This window comes from Neopsephotus bourkii, unplaced genomic scaffold, assembly GCF_033783945.1.
Source record: "Neopsephotus bourkii isolate Nb327-2 ecotype Australia unplaced genomic scaffold, CSIRO-AGI_Nbou_v1 NB_1140, whole genome shotgun sequence".
NCBI classification, from domain to species: domain Eukaryota; kingdom Metazoa; phylum Chordata; class Aves; order Psittaciformes; family Psittacidae; genus Neopsephotus; species Neopsephotus bourkii.
The window spans coordinates 52,711-64,415 of NW_026901626.1; positions in this window are offsets into that span (position 1 = coordinate 52,711).

Below are 11,705 nucleotides of genomic sequence, written 5' to 3' on the forward strand. Positions count from 1 at the left end.
AAATAAGGCAGGAGAACAAGTGACTGTGAAAATGGAGAAGGAATCATATTCATGTCTGCATTAAAAAAAGCATGGCCAGTACAGTAAGGCAGATGATTCTCCCCCTCTACTCCATTCTTGTGAGACCCCACCTGGAGTACTGTGTTCAGCTTAGGAGTCTCTAGAGCAAACAAGACATGGACCTGTTGTAGCTAGTCCAGAGGAAGGCTACAAAGATGCTCAGAAGGCTGAAGCACCTCTCCTATAAAGATAGGCTGAGAGAGCTGGGCTTCCTGTAGAAGAGAAAGCTCCAATAAGGCCTTAATACAGACATTCTAAATGTAAAGGAGCCTCATAAGAAAGCCAGAGAAAGACTTTTCTCTAAGGCTTGCAGTAACAGGATAATGGGCAATGGTTTTAAATTAAAAGAGGGTAGATATAGATTGGATATAAGAAAGAATATTTAAATTCTACTGTGAAGGTGGTGAGACACTGGAACAGATTGGTTGGAGAAGCTGTGGATAAGCCATTACTGGCAGTATTTCAGGTCAGGCTGAACATGGCTTTGAGCAATCTGATCTAGTGAAATATGTCCCAGCCCATGGTAGCAAGGGGTGTGCACTAGGTGATATTTGAATATTCTTTCCAACCCAACCCTAAATTTGTTGAAAATTAAACAAAGAGCTTGAAAGGTCTAGAGGGAAAGAGGAAAAACATCCTGAGCTCTCTATTGTGTTCTGAGCAGAACTGAGTGTTGGGATTTACAATGACCCTTTTCCAGACGCTGCAGCAAATATTGAGGGGCTTTCCTCACATGACTTGATTAACTTAATAACATACATTTATTGAGTTAATAGTCATATAACTAGTAATTTCTCTGTTGCAGTGGCAAATGTTTTATGCTACTAGGTTAAAGATAATAAGTAATACACTGTATTTGACCAAATGATCTTACAGTAGTGAATACAGGGTATTACTTAGTATCTTTATTTCTGAAATATGTACAGTTCTTGCTCAGTATAGAAAAAGAACTTCAAAACAATTAAGTCTTACATGAAGCCTTATGGTTTAACTTTGTTTAAATTCCTTAGCCTTCTGGGGTAGATGTTTTCCAGTGCTCTGTCTCTACAGAATTTGCAGCATAGGAAAGGACTGGGCACATATGTTGATTGAAGGACTCACTGGGACCAGTGTAACTCCATATTTCCTGTAAGAGGGGTGACATATCCAAAAATCACAAGATTTGACTTTTCAGCTAGTACTATAGTCCAGAAGAAAAGTTAAACTCTCTTTGTACAGCTTTTGGTTTTCATCATAAGGAAACCTTAAGGTGATTTTTCAAATGTTGTCTGAGAGAAAAATTAATAGAAAAAGACAAGAATTGACTATGCAGAGCATTATTCATCTTCAGATGTCTTCAGTTTGGACAACATCCAAACCCATTTAATTTTCTTCAATGCACTTTTCCCACGACTACAAAAGTTCCCAAAGTTTTCTCCTTTATATCCTGGTATAGGTAGAAAAGGGTTTTGATCTATTATCTTTAGCATGGCCTCTGATTTCAACTGGGAACACTGGATGATGAAAAGAAATGTCTGCGCCTGATTTTTTCTTCGAAGAATTTCATCCAAGCTGCTGCAAGGAAGGATGACAATGCATCCTCTGAAGACATTTTTATTTTTGTATATCCATTTATGCCAAACCAAAGACACCAAAAGGAACATGAAAAATTATTTGCATTTATTTTTGCCTTTATTCTTTCTCTTACATATCCTTTATTTGTTATAATAATCAGTGATATGTGTCCTCTCAGGCAGTGTTTCATTTTTCTCTCAAGGCTTTTATGAGGCTTTTAAAACCCAGACAAGAATGCCAAAGGTATAAGAGCCTTCTAATTCTGCAGTTATTTAGTTCCATTTATGTACATAAGTTTGCAGTGGAAACCTTACTTAATGGGCTTCTCTGAAATAAAAATGGATGAAAATGTGTTAACTCTCCTCTTTGTGCCGTAGAGCTTGCCTAACTTTTCTACCTAAAACATCAGTAAACACGCAAAAAATTAAGAACAAGTTATTATAGGGAAATATTTTAGTAATCCAATCTATTCAAACAATAACTAATATTCTTTTGAATGGAAGGCATTTTAAAAATAGGGGGAAAGGCAGTTTTCTGAACCTTTGCAAAGAGGTGGCCTAGTTAATCAGCACTGTCTACCCTGGATTGGCCTCTCAGTTATGTTTGTTAAATAAAATGCTTTCTAATGCACACTAACTCGATTCCCCACATTTGGAGGCCATGCTGGGAAATTATACACATCTAAACCAGGATTCTTGCTCACTTAAATACATGGGGTTTCTTTCTCACTTGAAAAAAACACAGTTAAATTAATTGAAAACAAAAAAAAAAGGGGGGTTTGTCTGCATAGACTTTTATCTGCAGGGTCCCCTGGCCATCATTGTGGGAAAATACCAATGGAGTGAACATCTTTTAGTGGGAGGAATCATCATCATGATGAAGAGCTCGTCAGAAAGGAAGACAAAATGCAATTAAGTTGGATTTACAATTGGGCCAGTAATTGCTATTCAGATGTCTCAGCTGTATGGAAAATACAGGATTCTGAGTTCTGACTTTTTTATTTGAATGTTGGGTTTTTTCCTCTCTTTCTTGCTTTCTTTTTCTTTTAAGCATTTATAAAATATGTCAGTCATGATGTGGCACAGCTGAATAATTGTCATAGAGTCAAATGCTTGCAGATGGTTAATGGAAACAGAGAATTAACTGAACAGCAGTAAAGAAACTAATGAAAAATTAAAGAACCCTATTGCAAATTTAAAGGGTCATTTGGTTTCATCAAAAATCAGATAATATGAATGTTATTCTCTGCATGAAAGAGACTATGTTAAATTGTTTTGAGAGCTGAAAAATGGGCAATCAATGATGTACTAATGAAATTTGTGAAAAATCATGCACTATTGAAATATGCAGCAATTGCCAGTTAAGGACTATAGAAGAAAACCTGATTTTGGTGACTAAATTTCGTTACTTATCATTTACTTAAATTATTGAAGTCTAGACTTAACACATGGTAGGGTCTTACAAAAAAAAAAAAAAAAGAAATGAGGATTAAACTAAGTAGTCTTTTTCCTACAAAAATCAGGTTTAATCTTTCAAAACTATTTTTTTCAGAATTTCTTATCAGATGCAAGTTACTTAACATTTCCGCAGATATCTGCAAAGTACAGAATCAATTACTACATAGACCTGAAAGGTCTTAGAGCTGTGTTATGAGGCTAAGCTCTCATCTGTCTGATATTTTTGAAAGATATAATTGATAAATCCTTTGTAAGGAGCAAAGTCATCTTTCTGGTACAAAAGTATTTGTGGTACCATTTAGTAAGTATCACTTGGAAGTGGATTTAAGTTATTGATACTTTCAAATGAATTTCAAAAATTAAAAACATTATATCATTTATATATTTATTTTTCATCTTTCTTCCATTTTTCCCCAATAAAGTTTGAAGCTAAATTCAAAATATCTATCAAGAAAAATATTATTTTTCCTTAATCTAAGAAGAATTATAATTTCAAATAAATCAGATATGTGTTAATCATAGACCATCAATTGTATTTTGATAACTGAAAACACTGTGAGAGACACCCACACCCATTACTATGAAAAAGAGGATTCATTATGTGATAGATAAAAACCAAATTTAAACTAATCATTTGATATAACCAGAAATGGCTAATATCTCTGAAAACATTTAAGAAAGAAAAAAACCAAAAATTATTAGCTACGATTAGTTTGATTTTATTTCTTTTATATATATGGACAAATTTAGTGCATCTTCCCTTGTAGTTATTTGTAAAATAAAACTAAAAACATATGCCTTTAAAATGATAAAATTATATCTATGATTTCTTGTCTGCTATAATTCTTTAAAAGTCAATGAGGTGCTTATTGAATGAAAGCAGAGATGAAAATATTGATCATATTTTCTTATTCTAGTAGGGGCAAAGCATCTTCTCTTGAATCTTTTCGAAGAACTACATTAAGTTATCTAATAGGTTTTAAAGTGATTCTTTTTCTTTCTTATAATACAAAGAGTTTAAAATAGAAAATAGCTGGGAAATGATGACTTTTTCACTGTAAACGCATCATAAATAAACATTTTGCTTCTCTGGGTTTTACTTAAAGACTTAAGGCCATTTCCCAAATGGTATTGGCTCAAATATGGAAGTATCTGTATATTTTTTACCAGAACTGTTCATATTATTCAATTTTTAAATGACAGATATACAGTACTTGCCATGAGAAATCAAACCCTTGCAGCACATAACTGGCAGAATAATTAATACAATGCATATAAAAATAGCAGGCTTTTGCTGACCTATTCTTTATAAATATGTTTTTAGATGCTATTCCTAGCTATATGACTATCTTTTTGAAAATGTAATTTGTCATATGTTTTTGATCCTTTTAATGGAGCTGGTTGGTTTGGTTTTTTTTTCTTATAAACCATGCAATTGTTTTTCTCTATGTAACTCTGTGGTTATATTTATTAAAACCAATACTTATTCTATTAAAATTAAGATTTCTGTTTTATCAAAGGGAAATTAAGATGACTTTTGCCTAGCACATTTTGCTTCACAAGTTGCGGAACTTCATAATTAACATATATTGAGTAGTTGCCTATGAATCTTGTACCTCTTTTGCAGCACCTGATGGACAATAGGAAAAGTCTTAATGGCTTAAACAATGAACTATCAAATTGAATTTCAGGCCATTTAAGTTCCTTTATGCTTTTCTTTGCTCTTCTGAGAGATGTCAGCATCCTAAGACTCAAGAAATGCTCAGAGTTAGATAGGAGGATTAATTTAGGGAAGATGCTCCCAGATTCATACCAATCATAAAATGGTGCCATCATACACAGTGCCTGCAGGTTTAACCTTGTGTTCACTGTGCAAGCAACTGGAGAGAAGAAATATATTGATACTCTCCCTTTTTACCAAAGATATCCTCTAGCAGCCCAAACCCACTGCTTTCAAGCTCTGTGGGAAGCCACATAGCTTGCTTCCACTGGAGATAGTGTTGGGCTGCATTAGCAGAGCTCGCTTTGACCTGGGTTCAGCAAGAAGCTCTTAACCCCATGGCTGAGAAACTGATGGAGACGCCTGGATTCAGTAGGAAAACATAAGAAAGTTATTTTTAAAGCACTCCAGTTGGAAAGAAAGGAGAAGTTTTACTGTAACTAAAAACAACCAGAAAGATGTAAACAGAAGGAAAAGTAAGTGTGCTTTTCGTGCAAGATTTTTGAGAATTTGCCAAAATAATGCAGCAGGCAGCAGCCGTGAAACTGCTGTTGATGAAAAAGCCTCAACTATGCAGTGTTGGTAAAAGTGTGCTAGTGGATTACCACTGTCATCTGCCACAAAGCAAAGGGCTGTGAAGGGTTGACCTTAGCTGGCTGCACATACCCACCAAGCCTCACTCTGATTCCTCTTTCTTAGAAGGACAGGTAGAGAAACTACAATGAAAAACCTTGTGGGTCAACGTTAGAGCAGAGAAATTGTTCATCAGCTGCTGTCATGGGCAAAACAGATTCGACTTGGGAAAGATTAATCTAATTCATTGCAAAGTAAAAATGAAGTAGGATAGTGAGAAATAAAACCAAAACTGAAAACACTTTCCTACCACATTTGTCCCAGGCAAAACTCATGGCTTTTCAACCTATTCCTCCCAAAGTGAATTTGGGGGTATGGGGAGCAGGAGTTGTCAGTTCGTAACACCTGTCTCCTTCCTCCTCATGCTCTTTCCCTGCTCCAGTGTGAAGTCCCTCCCATGGGAGACAGTCCTTTGCAAACTGCTCTAACATGGGTTCTTCCCAGAGACTGCAGTTTTTCAAGACCTACTCCAGCAGCATTCCCTTGCAAGAGGTCCAGCCCAATAGGAGCAGTGCTCCAACCTGGGGTCCCCATGGGTGACATTCTTGTCAGAAAACCTGTTCATGCATGGGGTTCTCTCCACAGGCAGCAGCATGTTTCTCTTAGAGCTGGCTAAAACTGGCTCTGTCTGACATTGGGGTGATTTCTGGTGTCTTCTCAGAGAATCCTGCAGCCCTCTCTCCCCATTACAAAAACGTTGTAAGCACAGTGCAGACTCTTTTCTACCAAAGTTGTTTATCTTTTGAGTAACAGTATTTCAGAATGGAAGTTCTCAATTTATCATTGAAATAAGTACCTCCAGATTATTACTACACAGGGGGAAACTGGAGGTACTTATTTCAATGATAAATTGAGAACTTCCATTCTGAAATACTGTTACTCAAAAGACTGTTAGTCAAGAACCATCTGAAACTATATCACCACATTTATTTTCAGATGAGCTTCATTAAGGTTTTCAGCATCTGTCATGTATGTTTAATATTGTGAATATTTCAGTGTGTATTGAAAGCCACTGAAATGACCTTTCAGTAGGGTATTTTATTTCTCAATCTATGGAATTATCATTAACATATGTATTAATAGCACAGTCTACGATCTTCACAAACTTCACATACATCATAAAAAGAATACTACACAACAAAGTCAAAATAACAACACCACAGCACTAAGAAAGACGGACAATTTACAAACAATTCACTCCTCGTACCCTCACCACTGTTTCCTGATACCTGGAAAAATGAAATTAATAGTTTAAATGCTTAATGACAGTCAGTTGCATGTCTGCAATTTTTGCATTTATATAAGTATTTGAACTTGTCATCTTTTATTATTCCCATACTAAACAAGTATAATACTTTTCAATAATGAAGGTAAAACAAAGGAAAAGATGATGAAATTCTCTTGTAAAGTAGAAGAATGACTTTATAATCAAATACTGTACTGATGCATGTGGGAAATGTTGCACAAGAAGCTGTGTCAACAGACCTGAATGAAAGCAAGAGTATCCTGACCCTCATCAGCTGCAAACCATGGGAGTCGAGAGGAATCGAAGTTAGAACACCAGAGAACTGTAGACATTGAAACTAAGAAGTTACTGGAGACAAGGATGAGATCTTGCACCTGGGACTTTCCCAGGAGCTAATGAAAATCTCCAATGTGGACTGAGGGGACAAAAGAGTGTGTGTTCAAGGAAAATGGAAAGTAATAATGTAGTAGAAAGTGGTAACAGAAAAATGTGCTTATACCTCTGGGTACAAATAAGTTGCCCAAGCAAAGGCGCATTGACAATAATGTGATTGGTTGAAAAGGCTCGTGATCAGTAGTGTCATTGGCTGGGAAAAGCGTATGATGTTGTGAAAAGCACCGAAAAGAAGCTAATGGATACTACCAATTGCTAACCACTAGGAAGGGGTCTATAAAAAGCCTGTGAGTTCACTCAATAAAGAATTTTGGTTTCACTACAACTGGAGTCTGTGCCTCCATTGCCACAGATTTATATAGATGCCATTGGCTGCATAAGACATTAGTAGACTCTGTTTCTTTCTTAACAGTTGTAGATAGCCTACAATTATCGTTCTACCTGTGTACTACTATACTGTAGTGAAAAAAAAATAAAAAAAAAATCATATTGTTACAAAGTGGACTGAAGATTTGGGGTTTTGTTTTGTTTTCCTTTTCTCCATAGTTACTGCATGGGAAACTATCCCACAGTAACATCCACAGACTCTTATGGGCTTAGGATCACATAATTATGTTGATTGCAACATAGGCAGTATCTTCTGTTGCCAATGCACCTAAAGTTCTCCATGTGCTCTACTAAGATTAACTAAAGAATATAAAATCCCTATGAGAATTTTAAAGGATCTCCAGTACGCTTTTTACCTTTGCTATAATGCAACTGTCTTAGACAATGAAACAGAAGTTTGCAGGAATAAGTTGTTACAAAACAAGTAATAGACATGGAAAATACGGTAGCACTGCATCAATTTGAAAACTCTCTGGCAAATTTAGATAAACAGACTGCAATTAATCAGAGTTGACAACTGATTATAATTAAGGTTAATAAGTTGAAACATCTGAAAAATGTCTGAGGTATTAGTAATCATAAGAAGTGTTATATAAAAGCTTTCTCTACTGTCACAAGAAACTACATACTTGAATTCCCTAATGTTTAAGGCAAACTTACACTGATTCTCCTCTTGCCAGGAGGTGGTTGAAAATCCACTGGGTATGTTTATTATAGAAAACAACTTCATCCTTTTTCCAATATCTGCTTCTAGGTAGGATGCCACCACCAGAGCACAGGAGTTACTTTGTTTAAACATAGCAGTCCTAAATAACAGTCATTGCTAATCTCTGTAAGCCATCTGCCTTTCAAAACCTGCTATGTGGGTGAGTTATTGAATTGCTTTTGTGAATTACTTCCTGTTACTTCTAGTCAATTAACACTTTGCAATTGCTGAGATCATCTCTGAGAGGAATCCAGATTGGTTTTCAAATTAGCCCTCTAGCTTTACACAGGCTGTGCAAATGCATAATACTGCCTCTTAGTTGTCAAATCCGTTGCTATTTGCTGCATACAGCTATGTCATTCCCTGGGACATCTTTTGACAGAATCATCATTCCAATCTTTTTGATGATAACAGATTGTATGATTTACTAGAACTGTAATAGCCTGAGGCATTTTTAGTCAGGCCTGAAAATTAAGTAAATCTGTCACTACCTTGTGTGCCATTAAAACATCACAGTATCACAGTATGTTAGAGATTGGAAGGGACCTCAAAAGATCATCTAGTCCAATCCCCCTGCCGGAGCAGGAACACCTAGATAAGGTTACACAGGAACGTGTCCAGGCGGGTTTTGAATGTCTCCAGAGAAGGAGATTCCACAACCTCCCTGGGCAGCCTGTTCCAGTGTTCTGTCACCCTCACTGAGAAGAAGTTTCTTCTCAAGTTTAAGTGGAACCTCTTGTGTTCCAGTTTGTACCCATTGCCCCTTGTCCTGTCATTGTTTGCCACTGAGAAGAGCCTGGCTCCATCCTCGTGACACTCCCCCTTTATATATTTATATGCACTAATAAGGTCACCCCTCAATCTCCTCCAAACTATAGAGACCCAGCTCCCTCAGTCTTTCCTCATAAGGGAGATGCTCCACTCCCTTAATCATCTTAGTTGCCCTGCGCTGGACTCTCTCCAGCAGGTCCCTGTCCTTCTTAAACTGAGGGGCCCAGAACTGGACACAATATTCCAGATGAGGTCTCACCAGGGCTGAGTAGAGGGGAAGGAGGACCTCTCTCGACCTACTAACCACCCGCCTTCTAATACATCCCAGGATGCCATTGGCCTTCTTGGCCACAAGGTCACAGTGTCGGCTCATGGTCACCCTGTCGTCCACCAGGAACCCAGGTCCCTCTCCCCTACACTGCTCTCTAACAATCTATACTGGAACTTGGGGTTGTTCCTGCCCAGATGCAGGATTCTATACTTTCCCTTGTTCTATTTCATCAAGTTACTCCCTGCCCAACTCTCCAGCCTGTCCAGGTCTCGCAGGATGGCAGCACAGCCTTCTGGCGTGTCGGCCACTCCTCCCAGCTTAGTGTCATCAGCAAACTTGCTGATAGTACACTCAATTCCCTCATCTAAATCATTGATGAATATATTAAATAATACTGGTCCCAGTACTGACCATTGAGGCACTCCACTAGATACAGGCCTCCCACTAGACTCCGCCCCATAGACTAAAACTCTCTGGCTTCTCTCCTTCAGCCAGTTCACAGTCCACCTCACTACCTGATCATCCAGACCACACTTCCTCAATTTAGCTGCGAGGATGCTGTGGGAGCCTGTGTCAAATGCTTTGCTGAAGTCAAGGTAGACCATATCCACCGCTCTGCCATCATCCATCCACCGTGTTATTTCCTCATAAAAGGCTACGAGATTGGTCAAGCATGACTTCCCCTTGGTGAAGCCATGTTGACTGCCCCTCATAACCCTCTTATCTTTGATATGCCTTAAGATGGCACCAAGGATAAGGTGTTCCATCACTTTCCCAGGAATGGAGGTGAGGCTGACTGGTCTATAGTTACCCGGGTCCTCCTTCTTGCCCTTTTTGAAGACAGGAGTGACATTTGTTTTCCTCCAGTCCTCAGGCACCTCTCCCATTTCTCAAGACTTGGTAAAGATGATCGACAGTGGTCTAGCAATGACCTCTGCCAGTTCCCTCAGCACCCGCGGGTGCATCCCATCTGGACCCATGGATTTATGGATGTCCAGATTGCTCAACTGGTCTTTAACCCATTCCTCATCGACTAAGGCAAACCGCTCCGTTGACCTGTCTTCATCTGAGGTCTCAGCGGTACAGGGCTCTTCAGGACTGCCTCCGGCAGAGTAGACAGAGACAAAGAAGGCATTAAGTAACTGCCACCTCTGTATCTTCTGTCACCAGGGCACCCGTCCCGTTCTTCAGCGGGCCTAAATTGCCTCTGGCGTTAGTTTTACTTGTCATGTATTTGAAAAAGCTCTTTCTGCTGTCCTTGACCCCTCTCACCAGCTTTAATTCCAAGAAGGCCTTAGTCATCCTAGCAGCTTTCCTACATCCTCTAGCAGCAGCCTTATATTCCTCCCAAGTGGCCAGCCCTTCCTTCCATGACCTGTAAACTCTTCTCTTCCACTTCAGCATACCCAGCAATTCCCTATTTAGCCACGCAGGTCTCCTGACCCTCTTCCTTGACTTCCTACATGTCGGTATGCTCTGATCTTGAGCTCGGATAAAGCAGTCCTTGATTGTCAACCAACTATCTTGGGCCCCTTTACCTTCAAGCAGCCTAGCCCATGGGATTTCCCCTAGCAATTGCTTGAAGAGGCCAAAGTTTGTCCTGCTAAAGTCCAGGGTTGCGATTCCACTTGCTATTCTACTGGCCCTACCACACAAGATCCTGAATTCTACCATCTCGTGGTCGCTGCAACCAAGGCAGCCCTCAACCTTCACTGCTTCGATCAGACCCTCCTTGTTAGTGAGGATGAGATCCAGCAGCGCACCTCTCCTGGTTGGCTCATCCACCATTTGCATGAGGAAGTTATCATCTATACACTGGAGGAACCTCCTGGACTGCGGCTGGGTTGCCGAGTAGTCCTTCCAGCAAACATCAGGGAAGTTAAAATCCCCCACGACGACCACGGCCTGTGACTGTGAGGCCGCTCTCATCTGCCTGTAGAAGGCCTCGTCAACTTCCTCACCCTGATCCGGTGGCCTGTAACAGACCCCCACAACAGTATCGCCCCTGCCAGCCTGCCCCTTAATTCTCACCCACAGACTCTCAACTCGCTCATCATCTGTCCCCGGACAGAACTCAACGCATTGTAGCTGCTCTCGCACATAAAGAGCAACCCCACCACCCTGCCTGGCTGGCCTGTCTTTCCTGAAAAGAACATAGCCCTCCATGACTATATTCCAGTCATGTGAGCTGTCCCACCACGTCTCTGTAATTGCCACCAGGTCATAATCTCCTGACTTAACACAGGTTTCTAGCTCCTCCTGCTTATTTCCCATGCTGCGCGCATTGGCGTACAGACATTTCAGGGAGCGAGCCGAGCACACCGATTTCACCCTAGGATTACAGGAGGCCTCCCAGTCTTCATCAATTCCGGAGCACTGTCCCACTGAGGCAAGCCCAGCTACAACCCCATCCCCCTTCGAATCTAGTTTAAAGCTCTCCAAATGAGCCCTGCTAATTCGTGCCCCAGCATCCTTTTGCCTCTGTGCGATAAACCTTTCCCACATGC